The sequence below is a fragment of the Drosophila ananassae genome, chromosome 3R (assembly GCF_017639315.1).
Source record: "Drosophila ananassae strain 14024-0371.13 chromosome 3R, ASM1763931v2, whole genome shotgun sequence".
Lineage (NCBI taxonomy): Eukaryota > Metazoa > Arthropoda > Insecta > Diptera > Drosophilidae > Drosophila > Drosophila ananassae.
Genome location: NC_057930.1, coordinates 11899049 through 11913338, shown reverse-complemented (window position 1 = coordinate 11913338; position 14290 = coordinate 11899049). Strand labels below are relative to the sequence as shown.

At 39.0% G+C, this 14290-nt stretch overlaps 1 protein-coding gene and 1 long non-coding RNA gene across 7 annotated transcripts in view; both read right to left on the bottom strand.

Moving 5' to 3' along the window:
• The window catches only part of LOC6507231 (hemicentin-2), a 95666-nt gene that overhangs the window by 71659 nt on the left and 9717 nt on the right, over positions 1-14290 (bottom strand). The gene's annotated exons all lie outside the window — the stretch shown is intronic.
• LOC116656050 lies at positions 7989-8507 on the bottom strand. The gene is made up of 2 exons (XR_004311066.2): positions 8404-8507; positions 7989-8346 (listed from the first exon to the last, which is right to left on the bottom strand). It is a non-coding gene; the product is annotated as an uncharacterized LOC116656050 (long non-coding RNA).

Below are 14290 nucleotides of genomic sequence, written 5' to 3'. Positions count from 1 at the left end.
CTCTCAATCGGAATCGTTAACCCTCCAATGACCACCAAGTCACACATTAGTCCCATTAAATTTTTATCGTAGCTTTCTAAGACTTATATGGCTATTGGCTGTGGCCTCGTTGCTATAAAATGGGTTTTATAGGCCTTTCTTTTTGATTGCGATGGCCGAAAGCGGAAAACACTTGACCAGCAGTTTTATGGCCACTGGGAAAGTGCATGAGCTATGGTTTGACATGCAGTTTTTGGCAATTTGATTGCCATGGCTTGCTGCTCGTAAATAACATGCAACACTCTCAAGAGGCAACATCCAAAATCGCATTTCACACATCACACTATATCCGGTTATATATCTAAGATGACTTTTCTTGGCAGTTTCTTCATCGTATTTATACACAGGAAATATTAATCATAAGTTTCAAAATAAAATATATTAATTTTTTAAAAACAAAATAAGAAAATAAAATATAATATAATCATAAAAAAACTTAACTTTTATTAAAAAAAATCAAATAAATCTTTTTCTGCAGTGCCTGATGCATTTTCCGTAACCTTCATCAGCAACAAAGTTCCTGTTGCTGTCATAAATTATACGACAAATGCGTTTGTCTTGACTGCGGACCCATATCCTTCTACTTCCTTGTTACCTCATCCCAAGACCCCCTTCTTCCCGCCCCACCGTGTCACAGCAAGAACAACAAGAACTTCTGCTCCTGCCAAGTGCAATCATTGCCAGTGCTGCATTGTCGTGTTGCATACTTTTTTGGGCTCGTCCTGGAGCAAGGTTGCCGGGTGGGTGGCGACCGCCTAGTGGGGCGGGTATATGGAGAGTCATATAGACTATGCAGCTAATATTATTTTATTGCTTGCGACTTAAGAAGCCGCAAAATTTATGCGACAACAACATGGTAGACGCTACATGGCAATGGTGTTTCTGGTTTAGGACACAGTAAGGACTAAAAATGAAAAGGAATATGTGAAAATTAATTAAATAAAAAATATTATAAATTATGATACATGATATATGATAAAATATGAAATAAATATATATATGAAATCAAGAGTAAAATTTTTAATTGGAATTTTTGATTTTAACTATTGTTTTGTCCAAAAAAAGGTGAAATATTTGGGATATATTTTAGGAATCTCATCGAAAATCTGATAAGTTTTGGAATAAGTTGCTCCTCTCGAGCATCCACTGTGGCCATAATAATAAAAGCCCAGCCAGCAGGTTACCGTTTGCCATTTTCGCTGCCAATGCTGCATTCTTCCTCATCTTCTCCTCGAGTTTCTTGGGCTTCTTGCAGGCACCCGTTGAGGGGCGAATGCAAACAAATTTGCATGCCGTCAGTTACTATTTTACTGCCAGCTGGGAGAATCCTTCTGGGGAGTTGGCACTCGGGGGGGAATATGTTGGAGCGAAGTGTACTAGAAGTAGTAAATCTTTTCGGGTGTATGTGTATGCAGGTGGGTGGGTGGCTAAAGGGGTGAGCTTTTTTTTATTTCCCCCCCCACTCCCCCACCCAACACCAGGTCTCTCCCGCAGCCATTGTGGTTATTTCGCTTCGCTTCGCAGCAGGTGGAAATGGAAGTGGCAGTGGAAGGCCTGGAACTTCTTGCGAGCGTTGCCACATGGTGTGAAATATGCACCAAAAAGGAAGAAGGACTACACCAGAGTTGCGTTTCAACACGGCGAGAAAGGAGTAATAAAATGGGAGACTTAAGCTGAATTATTTCTGAAAAGTACTCAAGATAAAGAAGTAGATCGAAAAACTTTTGCTAGTGGAATAATATTTATGATTATTTAAAAAAGCTGAAAAATAATTATTCTATAAATTATATATTCACTTAAGAAATAATATAAATATTAAAAAATATTTTTTAGCTCAAAGTTAATTTTTTTCTCTGTGCAGAGGAAACCCAAAAGATTCCAAAGGACGAAGTTGGTAGATGGAAACAAAAACGGCGCCGGTTTCGAGTGCCACATAAACGTCTGCAGGTGATACCCCTCTCCCGGCACCCATCTTCATTCCATCCCCCCGTGTTGCCCCCCAACGTTTCATTTCGTTGCACTTCGCACACGTTGCACACACGTGACTTGTTTATGTAGTTGAACTTTCTGGCTGCGTCAGTGGCTCTAAAACCCTCATAACCCATCCATGGGCATCCCGAGCTTCATTTTCTGTTTCGTTAACTGCACACAAGCCCGGCACACACCTGAGTTGAGTGTGTAACTTTCTGCGGTTCTTTTATTGATATTTAAACATTTTCGAGGCTGCCCGCATAAATTTGGTGCTAATTTTTTTATGTGGGACTCTTGGGTGGAAAATTCAGAAAATTAAAAGAGCGTGAAATAGTAGAATGACGTATTTTATTTAACCGAAATTAAAAATTTAATATTATATTATGCCATAGATTGAAAATGACTAACTTTGGACTAAAAATGATGGCCTTGCATTCTAGCATTTTCCGAAATATTCTCCTAGGAATTCAAGCAAATCTTAAAGCCAACAAATCAGACTAAACAAATACCCTCAAAACAAAATGCCGGCTAATTTGGCATTTAAACGTCAAATGTCAATCAAAAAAACAACAGAATACAAGAATCTTGAAAATAGAAAGAGGGAATAAAAATAGAAATCAGGCATTAGAGGAAAAAAGCAAAACAAAACCTCGAGCAGAAAAACATAATTGGCCAAAAAAAGGCCACTGAGAGTGGGTTGCTAGAAACCAAAAACAGGAAAAACCAAAGAAAAATTTGCTTAATGCCAACGATGAAAAAATACAACCAAAAAAAACTAAAACAATAGTTAAACAGAAAAATTCAAAACGAACAGAAAGAAAAACCATGAGAAAAATGAGCTGGCTTGAAGCGAGCCTTAGCGAAGAAAATAAGTAAAGTTGTAAGCAAAGTTCCACGAAAAATCTAGGATTCTTGGGAGAAGAAAAAAGAATCCTTCATACATGTTGGCATATCTGTCCGCTACAAGAAAATCGCCTTTTCTAGCGCCAAAGCTGTGGCGAAAAATCGTGAAAGTGTTGAAAGGCGGTAACAGATATTTGCCACCGAAGAGTTGGAAGTGATGCTGGAAAAAAACAGTCAGTGTTTAAAAAAATAAAACAAACATTTTTTTTCGAGATTTTATTTCAGAAAAAGTAAAAACTATTTTTAAGTAGCTTTCCACTCATTCATGAACAGATAAAAATTTCTATTTTTTATAAAGGGACTCTGAAAATATTTAAAATTTCACAAAAACTCCGTAACAAGCGAAGATTAAATAAAAAGTTATAACATTTTTTTAAAGTGCACCTGACGCCATCACAGCTCCATCATCATCAATTTTTTGTTGCATCCTAAAAGAAGCTCGAAGCTTTTTGGCTCTGCTCTCCTGGCTTTTGTATCTGTATCTCTGTATCTGCATCTGCATCTGTATCTGTGCCCCGTCCCAGGCGCTGGCACATGCATAAAACATGCATACCATGGCACACCATAAAAAAAGCGAGAGCTGCAGATAATGTCGTCAGTAACCGAAGGACCTAAAGGCAGGACGAACTCAACTGAACTGAACAGAACGGAACAGATAGCCAGAATCGGACGCGTCAAAATTCAATTGAGGCTGCCAAGGCGAAGGGAGGTTGCAAAAATGCAAATTAGAATGCCAAGGCACCGAATACAACAAAAGATACACCTACTCGTGTACATCTGTAGATACAGATGCAGATACAGATACAAATAGAGGTAGGATGGGGCAAAGGCAGTGGAAGTTCGGGGGCTCAAGCACCAGGTAGTGCTGTTAATTGTATGCAGTTTCCTAGGTGTTGCTGTCCGTTTCCTCCTGACGGCTGAGTGTTTCAGCCTTCCCAGCGGACAGGTGAGGGAAATGCGGAAAATGTAGTGAAGGCGGCCTGCCAAATGTATTCCCAGAAATTCTCAGGTTTTTTTTTCTTTGTTTTTTTTTTTTGGAAGGCTGGCAGCACCCAAGAGATTCATTTTACTGAGGTAATTTTTTGGTGAAACTCTGTGGAGATGCTAAAAGCAAAAGCACCAGAAAGCAGACACATTCATACATTAATCGGATTGTTTCCACAGAAATGGGTCACAAATTAAACACATTTAAGAGGCTCATAATCCAAAAAGTATCTTTGAAAATATGAGAATGTATTTCTATTTTTAATATTGACAGCGGGAATATTAAGCAAACAAATTCTATACGAGTCTAAATAAAATGATGGGTTTATTATTAAACTTTTTGTAAAATAAATTATGTATTCTGTTGAAATTTAATACACTATCAGCTATCATATTTCAGTGCATTTGTTTTATGAGCGTTGGCATTTGACAAGCCAAAGTCTTTCAACATTTAGTAAATTCCATTAATATAATGCAAATAATATTATTTGTTATTAATAAGTCAAATTGTCATTACTCTCAGTAAAATATTGCTTGTCCTTATTTATATCCTTCTTTAATACATCTGATGAAGAGCATTTTGAATTCGTTAATTACTTATTTTGGGAACTCTCACATATCTACAGAACTCACGTAATTTGCTTGTTTATCTGTGCGAGTTTTGTGTGTGCCTCGTGTGTCTGATTTAATTATTTCTGACACAGACAGATACTTTAGCCACATGCCAACAGTCAAGGGAGGACAATGGCAAAACCACCCAGAACAGGAGCACACATACAGTAGAAACACGGCTAGCAAATATTTGCCAAGGATCACTTTCAATTTTACGACCGAAGACGTAGAATTCAAAGCGTGACTGGAAGTGGAAAAATTTACTCAATTTTTTGTTTTTTTGAAAGTGAAGCAGACACTGGGTATTTGGATATTTTTGTTCACATTTCTTGCTTGTAATTTTAAACTCAATTAAATATCCATCCTCCATCGAATTGAACAATTTTCGGGGTGCAGGCATAAACACTTTGTTTTCGATTGTTGGGGATTTTGGCATTTTGGGAGATGGAAATTGTTTTAGGTTGAACCGAGAAATTAAAAGGAAATTGAATGCAAACAAAAGACTATGGAATCTGATTGGATTGGATTTTGGATGCTTAAGCCTGCAGCACAATAATAATTAAGAGCCGGAGAGATTTCATTGCCAATTTGTCCGTAAGCCGGATATGAGGGTGGGTCTTAAGTCTCGGAGGTCATAATTTATGGGTGATGTGTGCGATCCACCACATGCGAATAAAATGCCGGAAATTCAAAGAAAACAAGACAATATTTTCTATCCGAAAATTGCAAATAAACGAGAGTGACACTGACCCCCACCCTCCAATTCTTAGCTTTCAGTCAGTGAGTCTCTGTTGTCTAGACTTCCGTCGAGACTCGTGTCTGAAATTCGCAATGCATTTGTAAATAAAAAGTAAGGGAAGTCGTCGCACTTACAGATACTTAAAAGCATCCGGCCGATGCAGTCCAACAAGAAATAAATAAAATCGAGGCTCATGGCGACCAGCAGCCGACCGAATGCTAATAAACATTAATTGCACAACATTTTCCATGACAGCAAGTCCTTGGCTGGGAAATCGTTTGTACAGATTTTCATTTCGGTCATTTAATAAGAAACAATGCAGATTTGCATGCCCTTTCCAGCGGGGCAAAGTGATTTTATTCAAATGACTGCCCGTCGATTACATTAAGTATAGGCTTTCCCTGGAAATTTGTCATCAGTAAATAAGCTATATTGGCTTTTGTGACTTTCAAAGGTAATAATATTACAGAGACATTAATAAATTTTTCTCCCATTGACATTAAAAGCTCCTTAGAGTCCATTCCTTTTGATAATTACCTATTTGTTTGTCTATAAATACATCTTCAAAGCGTCTCAAGCATCCCACACACAATATCCTTTGACTTCGCCTCCACAAAGTAAGTTTCCGTCTCCCCGCCATTCACTATTTTTGGAGAGCATTTAAACTTCGATCCTTCAACAACAACGCCAGCCAGGATATAAAAAAAAATTGAAAAAACAGGAGGAAAATCCTTCAATTTTTATTTCTTCCCTTTACCTCGTTTTCTTCATATTTTTTTCGTACTTTATTTTTTTGCTTTTGTCTTTTCGTTTTACAGTTGAGCGAATTTTCTTTTAATTAATTTTAAATGAATGTCGTCCGTTTTGGCGCGCTGCAAACTTTGGCTGGACTTCACTCTATATATATATAGTATATATAGTGATTCGGGTGAAACGAGGTGAGGAAGTTCGGTGGACAGCGTTGACTTTTAGCTTAATTAGCTTTTGGACGGAAACTGCAGCGGTTTTCGGGCGCTCAGTCAGGTTAGTTTCTGATGCTGAAGGAGTTGCTGGTCCTCTGCCTCAGCTTCCTCTCACGCCGTCCCTATGTCGGCAACAACGTGCGGCAATTAAATATTGCATTCTGTGGCAAGAGTTGCAGAACAATGCTGCCACTGATGACGTCATGGGGCGGGAGGGTGGCCGACGGCTGGCGGCAATACACAGACAGACAGACAGACTGAGATGGAGACAAACAGATGACGATGTCCTGTTTTTGTATACTGCATGTTGTCCTTTTGTGCGTTGCCTTTTGCGCTTTTATGCAACTTTGTTGTTGCTACTGTTTATGCTATTGTTGCTGATGTTTTTGTTGTTTTTGCTGTTGTTGGCGGCTCGCCGTCGCAGCATGTGGCAAGGCTTTTGTTACCGCTGTCGCTGCTGGCAGAAATGTTGACTTGTTTTGCTTGTTTTTACATTTTTATACCGGGCACTTATGAGAAAGAAGGGCATATTGTATTTATGTATATTTAAGGATAGTAGGCACGAAAGTTGAAAAATATATGAAATGTTCAAAGCCTCTGTCAAATATTTTTTCAATAAAAAATTTTAATATTTTAAACCATAATATATACCTTACTATTGTGTAATAATTTCAATCTTAAACTAAAAGTCAAAATCCACTTACTAAATATTTTTTAAATATCTTTTGAGTCAATATTATGAAATATTCCATAAAATACAAGACTCCAAGGTATATCCCTTGTCGAATAAAATGTAATGCCACTAATTCCTTTTTTCAGTCTGCTCCTGTTGTTGTTTCCGCTGTTTTGTTATGTTTGTCGTCGCTCGTTTGTTTCTGTTTTGTGTTGCAACCGCTCAGGACAGCCAGCCAGGAGCCCCCTTCGACTTCCCCCTCTTGCTGGTATTTAACATTCATTTGAAATTGTCATGGCCCGCTGTTGGTCGACGGCTCTTTCCTGCTCGACGATTATGTTGATTGCAGCAGAGTTCCTGCCAAGTCCCCGCATCCTGGCTCCTTATTGTTTGGCTAACTGAATGATGAAACACTCCACTCTACTTCACTCCCACCCTTGTCTAACATAGCTCCCTGCCTCACTACGATATATTCCGTCCAAAAAACTCATGCCCCCCGGGTTTTTATCCACTCATTTAGCTTCTGTACATTGACATTTTCGCCAGGGCATAATGTTCATTATATCCTGTTGATCTGCTCCGCAAAGGAACTCTTTGGAGTGAGTGGCAAAGAGTTTAAGAGCAGACAGCCTGTCAATTGCAGCGATTCCCGTTGCAGCCATAAATTGCTAAAGTTTTTGGCAGATTTTCGAGGACATTCCTCTCAAACCCAAACCATTTTATTTGTTTTGTTTATTTATTTATTTTTGTGAATTTTTTTTTTGTATACACCCCTTCTGAATCAACTGGACCCGATTTTTGGTGCGCTCCATGCAAAAAATTTGTATTTTGAGCATGGACTTGTAATTTGATTTTTGACAAAACGCCAAAAACTTGTTTAGTTTTCATTCCCTAACCATAGTTTTGGGTATATAAGAAAAAGTATCAAGGTATACAAGTTTTTAAAATTTAAAAAAATTTGTAAAAACCAATTCACAAATTATTTGAAAACCCTAAACTGAATTCTTGCTTTAAAGTCTAAATTTTCTAATAGTCCTATATCCCTTGATTTCCAAAATACTCTACATTTTAGAGCATCCCCTTCTAGTCATAAATTTAGACCATGTTTTCAATTTTTAGTTTTATTTATTCCATCAAGCCCATCCGTTTGCTTCGTCCTTTCTCGTTTCGGTTTCCCTCCCTTTTTTGTGATGGACTACAATTTATATTGCATACTTTCCAGCGCAGCGAATTTTTGGCTCGCTTTGGAAAATCCCCCTCTCCTCGACACTTCCTTGCCGGATTTTCCCTTTCGGACGGGATTTCGAACGGGCGTCGAATGCTGCTTCATTTATATTTCAATTTTGATTCGTTTCTTGTCAATCAGCTAGACAAGCGCCTACCCCGAGCCCATTTTTCGTGGGGGCATGGGGCATAAGGGGGCCGCAGCTAAAAATGTTGCCTGTCTGTGGCTTTTCGCCAAGCTGGAAATGTTTCAACGTTAATTGAAAATTTATTGAGACAAATTGTGTTTTATTTACGCATTATTGACGTTTTCCCACTTTTCTTGCTTGTTTTGTATTTCTGTTATTTCTGTTCCGCCGGCTGCTTTGTTTGGATGAATTATTGGGGAAAAGTTGTCGGCGGCAATGATGATGGAAATGAGACTGAAATTGGTAATGGAACTGAAGCTATATTTTCGACTGGCTACAGTTTGATGGGATTTTGGCAGGCTTTCACCTTTTAACTGGATTTTTTTGTTGCACAAATTGTGTGATAAACATGCCAAAGTCATTACCACAAATACAGTTCGTCAACATCATCTGTGCTTTTAATTAATGCAAACAGATTTAACTCATTTTTTATGCCCATGCCTTTGTGTGCTTAATCATGCACGTTATACGTTATACGTTACACGTTACATAAGTGAAACGCTTCATGGAAATTGATATAAATCAATTGTCGCACGAATTTCCCAATGGCAACAAATAAAAGCAAACAAAAGTGATGAGCGGATCTGCAGAGTGTGGGAGAGTAAATAAAAATTAAATGGTATAAACCCCATACCCATAAACAAAAAGGTTTATAAAAATGAAGGGACAGCATTCCATTGCCATTCTCATACACCATATACCATACCCATATCCCATTTCCGATCGACCGGCTTATGTCACTTTATTCGATGCTCTATTTCCATGACAACTTCATGAATAAATTCCCCATTGATTTGGAGTGTGGTGGTGGTAGACGGTGGACGGAGGTGAAGTGCACGAATTAATTTATATGATATGTAAATTAATATGGAATATAAAATTTGTGCAATTAGCCGCCTGAATTGATTGATAAGAGTTGTGCTCTTTTTACCAACTTTCCAGCTCCCCGATCGCCAAAAAAAATGAACAGCAAATTGTTTTCGAGAACCGAGATTTAATTAAAATGAAATAAATACATATTTGCTCAGGCATAAAATTATTAAAATAATGCATTTAAATTCTAAATTAAGTTGGCATACATTTTAAATTCCATTAAGTGGTATATGCATTTTTGGGGCAATTCCAATACTCAAAAAGCCACAAGGACACCAGTTTTAATTATTCAATATTTTAGTTTTAATACGATTACTAATCATAAACGTGCTGCCAAATTTCGATGGCACATGACAAAAACTATTTTAGAACTAAAACTTAGTAGTGCTTTAATAATTTTAGTTGCCACAATTTAAAATTTAAAATACTGCTTAGCAGCAATCCCTTGATCCCCTGGGCAACCGGCAACCAGTTTGGTAATCAATCAATTCCCAGGGCGCCGTCGATGTTTTCATTTGAATTTCAGCTGCTCAGTCAGTCGATGAGGCTGTTTCCACTTGAATGCCCTCCAGAATCAATTTGTTAGGCAACCATCGAACGTTGCCACCGAGCTCCGCAGCACTCACACAAATTATTTAATTATTTATGCAAATAAATAACTTTATATTGCACTTAATTTCATTTTTTTACCACCACCACGTGCGACGTGCCAAAGTGAAGCAAAAAAGATTTTTACGCCAACAAAAGGTGTCAAATGGACTTAATTCATATTATCATTTTTGTTCGAGGTTCGAAGGTATGGGTATTTAATTTTTTGTGCTGTCTGATTGTGACATTTATTATTTATTAGTTGCACTTTAATATTTTATGCACACATTCCGTTAGGTATTTTTATTATTTTTTTTATAATTTATAAATTGGCCAATTGTGCGTGATGGCTTAAAAAGTGCTCATTTTCCACTGATTGGGAAGGTATTTATACGTATACTATGTGCCATGTACACACTTTATCCGACAGTCAATTGACGGCGGGCTCATTGGCCCACTGTGCGTTGAGAGGCATAATGAAGTTGATGCGCCATTGTTCCACGCTTGTCAATAAAGTGTCAATAATTTATAAAGCAAACAGAAGTTGTTCAGGACATAATACCATAACCGATGTAGCAAATCGCCGGCAAAATGTGGTGGGGTGGTACTACGAATCGACGACCCATCTCAGAGCGGAAAAAGTATCGCATCTAATGCAAATATTTGTGATACTTTGGCGCGACTCGCTCGCCTGCCCGAGCTCAATGTTTATTTAAAATTTATTAAAAAAGGAATTCAACAAATGTTTACAGCACACGGGCAAGGACATGGCGTGAGTGTGTTTATTATATGATTGCAATTGATGTTGACATACTTATAGCTCATCAATGCCATTTGTTGGCACTGTTGTCTGTCGTCGTCTGATGGAATTGATTCAATTCAACTAAGCTCGAAATTTTCCAGTTTGTTTGCCCGGCAAAGAAGTATGTGTCGTGTAAACAGTGGCAATTTAAATAATTAATCCATAAATATTGTATGCCCAGGGCAGTCTGACAGACTCTTGCCAGATACATTTTCTTTGGATAGCTACCATCCATTGTCCTGTTCAAGTATTTGAATAATTTAATCCAATTGTAATTATGATATTTAAGTAATTAAGCAATGAACTTTATGCAAAGAGTGGAAATCGTCGGCTACTGAGGTGTTGGTAAATTATTAAACAAGTATTTGGTAAGTAATAAGTTTCAGATTTCAATTGCCAGGCAAGTTAATTGAAATTTCTGTGTTGTGGTCGAGAGCTTGATAGAGATGTCTGAGAAATGAAAAGTGTTTTGCATTTAAGAAAAGTCTTTATTAATTAATTAATAATCTTTTTTCTGTTAGAGTACCCAATTTGTTCTGGAACTTTAGACATGAGTAGCTATGAATATCGTTAACTGGCTTTAATAAGCGTTATCCAATACTATCCCTAACTGCCCAAAAATTACCAAAGCAAATTGAATCTCAAATATTGAATAATAAACCACAAATCTCACACAAAGCCTTGAAATTCCCTCGGAAGCCATAGGATAGCAAGCTGCAAAGACGGAACCCCAAACACCGAGCATCCTACACCGAACACTGAATGCCACAAAGTGGGGGCAAAGTGTTGTAAAGTGTAGCGAGGCGAGAGACTCATGCGACTGATTAAAAACGCGCGCCTTCTAAAACTGTCAAAGAGCCTTTGGCGCAGGATTTTATGATGAGAAAAACTTTTGAAGCGAAAGTGCGAAGCGAAGGCTGCCTGCTGTCATCGTTGCAGGAAGTCGCTGCTGAGAAATTAAAAGGGGGGAAGTCCCGCGAAGGGAAGCGGGGAGATGGAGGGGATTTGCCACAAAGCCAGGCTTCTAGTGCACAGGTCCGTCCGCCCCCTGTTCGACGCAGGTAAGCGCTGCATTTTGTCCTTTGTAATTAAACTTTACCGCGATGGCAAAAGGACGACGATTATGAAACGTCGAAGACGAAGCCACCGCCAAGGTGCAAAGGTGGAGACAACCCTAGACAACAACCCTAGAACAGTCAGCGACAGACAACAAAACAATGCCAGTGGCAATGAAAGCTCACTGTCTAATTCGCAGCTAAAGACACAACATTTAAATATATAATTTTCCCATGAATCTCTTTATACTCTAAAATGATTTTTAAGGACAATAAGAAAAAAGAGATTATATATTAAGTAAATAAGCTAATTTATTTCATAATTATTTTCTATAAAGAAGAAAATAAATACAATAAATTAATGTAACCATGTTCTAAAACATTTTATGTTTAATATTTCAATTCTGTTGTGACTTTAGTGAAGTCTTAGTTTATAATCTACAATAATACATAGCCTTAGAACTTCCCCCACGAAAGGGTAGAACAATTAGAGTCGACAAGAGCAACCTGCACACTGCATATGCCGATATGCAAGTGGAAAGTGCCACTCGAGCGGTTGGCATAAAACAATAGAGGCGAGAGAATGGAGAATGAGAGCTCCGAGTGCAAGTGCCAGATGAAAAATGAGAAACAGAAATACGGGAAAACCCTGAGAGGAGAAGGACTTCAACCTGAAGGAAAGAAAAGCCGGCGAGTGTCTGATTTTAGTTATGGCAAGGAGCATCCGTCTGGGGCCTTGGGGCCTCCAACTGTCGAGATCCTACGAGTGTCGAGAAAGTGCAGGGCACGGCTCAGCGACTCGAAACAAAAGTGCAACTGGGCCCCCGGTTTTTTGTTTTTTTTTCCACCAAGCCCTTCTTACCCACCTCTGCAACCACCTCATCGTATTCCTCATTTTCCTGGCACAACACGAAGAAGTTGCCGCAGATTTAGCATCCAACTTACAAGAGAAAGACAATTGCTGAAGGGGGCGCCGGCGAAAAGGTTGAGGACAAACTGTTGCCTGGCCCATTCTAATTGAGAGCAGAACAACAGCCATGGCACACACCAAAAAAAAAAATAAAATATAAAATAAGAGAAACAAGGAGCGTAAGCGCTGCAATTTGCACAAACAGAAATTATGCAGAGCTCCGGCCGAATGGAAAACAAATCTGTGCAGTTGGCAGGCTAAATGGTGAAAAGGTCCTCGGAGAGATGGCCACTTAGAGATACCCTGAAAATTAGAAGGTGCTGTGGGAAACAATTAATGAGTGGAAAAGCAATTAGACAGTTTCGAAATGATAAGAAGGCACTTAAAGGACGAGTTAATGGGGAAATCATTCAGGAGTCGGAAACGAAGAATTTGCAACGGGAAAGGGAACAATTAATTGAAAAAGTTCAACAGTAAAATTATTTGTTAAACAAGCCTGGTCAGGGAATCAAAAATATTTATATGAAATCAAAATGAATTCAAAATATTTCAGCATTCAGTTTGTGAAAAAAATGTTAAAACCTTCGCTATCCTTGACACACAATGAGAAACCAAAGAAACCATTGCGTGAACAAATACAAAGGAGCCTGCAACAAGGTGCAACAAGCACCTGACCCCTTGGCTCTCCTGCTTTCCGACATTTTGTAACCCCTGGCAGTCCCCCATGGAAGAAAAGAGCTGCAAAAGTGCGAAATTGTAATAAAAAATGCACTGCCACGTGGCAAGAAGAGCGAACTGCTTAGCGAGTCGAGGGGGAAAAAGGCAAAAAGATCCTTGAGGCGACTTTTGGAAATGCTAAGGTTAAGGAGATTCCCTCCGGCCTGCTCTCGCCGCACTTCAATGGAGTTGCTTAAATCTAATTTGGGTTGGCTTCGCCTTTCTGCCTTTTGTGGCATTAGCTTGCCCGGCACGTGTTAAGAAATTATCCTTCCCCCTCAACGAAAAAAAAAAAAAGAATTTCAATTTCTGTAAGTTTCCTCAGCATCTCGCGTTGGATTTTCTCTCCGTTCTATATATTTTTTTTTTTTTGTATAATTTTTGTTGCTGCTCCTGCTACTTTTGCATTTATGAAAAATTCATAAAGGATAATGAGCGACAAGAGCGTGTCAACGTTGCTGGGGCTGGAAGGGGAAGGAAAAAAGTCGGGGGCCAAAACGTTTTGCCGAACCAGCGAGCAGGCAAAACGGTATGGTGCTGGGACATGCAGGACATCCTGGAATGGACATCCTACCAATATCACGACAAAGCTGCTTCTGCTACAGCTTCTGCTTTTCCAGCTTCTGATGGTGCAGCTGGCGCTAATTAAAATCCCGGCCAGCCATACTCTGATGGGTTGCCATGACAGATAAGCGTCCTGTCGTCTCAAGGACGAGGCGTAATGGAGTCAAAGGTGTTAGATAAGTAGCCATGAAAAAAAGCGGAGAAGCGGATGGCCAAAGGGTTTCGTGAATTAAAAAGGTGTGGGGGTTCTTCAGTAGCCACTGCAGTTGACAAGTGGACCGTACACACAGGCACAAACAAAATGAAAAGACAGGCGACCCGCATTCCACACATTTTCGACTTTAACTTTTCCTAAGGCTGATGCGCGGAAAAGCGTGAAAGGCGCAGAGGGGGTGCTCAGGGAGGTTAGTCTCCATTTAGTTATTGGGTTAATAAAACAAAGGCGAGAGGGAGCACATAAAAAAACCAGGCAAAACAAACCTCACC